The sequence below is a fragment of the Etheostoma spectabile genome, chromosome 2, assembly GCF_008692095.1.
Source record: "Etheostoma spectabile isolate EspeVRDwgs_2016 chromosome 2, UIUC_Espe_1.0, whole genome shotgun sequence".
Taxonomy (NCBI): Eukaryota; Metazoa; Chordata; class Actinopteri; order Perciformes; family Percidae; genus Etheostoma; species Etheostoma spectabile.
Window position 1 is genome coordinate 25,445,085 of NC_045734.1, and position 1,315 is coordinate 25,446,399.

Sequence of the window (1,315 nt, forward strand, 5' to 3'; positions counted from 1 at the left end):
CTGAGAAACTCTAGATAATCTTTTCAAACATAATGTTATATAAATTATTTCCAAAAGAACATCATAGGGCTTTATATACTTGTCTAACAGAAACAAGAAATGCTATACACGATCAAATATAAACGGCACTTTGGCAAACATTTGTTCCTTTTCTCTACTAGACAGGAAAGTGGGGCTGTTTTTTCTCTGTGCTCTGACCAGACAGAGACATAAATACAAAGATTTAAGAGCTCTTTTGTTGTTAGGATGAAATGTTCCCTAAGTGTCATACATGTGTGAATTGAAAGCTTGCATTAAACTGGGTGATTACTTAGAAACAGTACATGGTGCTTATGACTCTTTCTTTAAATGCAGCAGCATCAGAGAGACACAAAGATAAAGCTGAAGAACAGGCCTTTCAGTTGTTGATCGTACACAATTTACACTTAAAGACAGGAAAGTCTATTTTAAATGTCTCTATTTCAAAACTCACACACTGAACAACAGGAACATATTGATTCATTTAATCCTTAGACCGGGTCTGATCCCAGTCCCTCCACAGCCTCTCTACAGCATGGTGGTCTCACAGGAGCCAGGCTGCAGTGTCTGAAGAGTAACTATGAGTTTAACTGCTTTCCTAAACCAGGGGTAAAACAAGGCATAGATCACAGGGTTTAGACAAGAGTTAGAATAATACATTGGGATCACAATGGAGGCAATAGAAGTGGTGAGCAATATAGGAGCTAAACAGTAATATGGACAGAAACATATTAGAAACACAACTACTAGAACACCAAGAGTCCTGGCTGCTTTCAGCTCTGATTTCTTTGCCTTAGGAGTCCCTGACAGCTGGAGCGTGACAGCTGTAATGTGAGAGCGCATGGCACGGGCCTGAGACACAGCCACGGCAAATACTCTCAGATACAGAGCTACGATGACAGAAACTGGAACAATAAAGGTCAAAACAAGATCAACAGTCAATGAGATATTGTCATAGAAAAACACACATGCTCCGTAACAGGATTGATACCTCCCTGGTTGAGTTGGGACACCCTTTAAATAAAGAAGGCTGTAGAAAATGGAGCAGAGCCAACACAGACAAACACAGAATTTAACTCTTCTCGCAGTGACTTTAGTGTTGTAATGCAGAGGGTCACATATAGCCACATAACGGTCAACTGATATGAGCACTATGTCACCTATTGATGAGGAGGGAATGATGACTGAAACAATAGCATACATGTAGCACCCATAGTCACCAAGAAACCAGCAGGATGTTTGTCGGAGAACTTCTACAGGCATTAGCAGGAGGCCCACTAGAAGGTCTGAGACAGCC

At 40.8% G+C, this 1,315-nt stretch overlaps 1 pseudogene; it reads right to left on the reverse strand.

Annotated features, from left to right (window-relative positions):
* Window positions 1–534: 534 nt before the first annotated feature.
* Window positions 535–1,315, reverse strand: part of LOC116697606 (trace amine-associated receptor 1-like) — a 1,311-nt pseudogene continuing 530 nt past the window's right edge.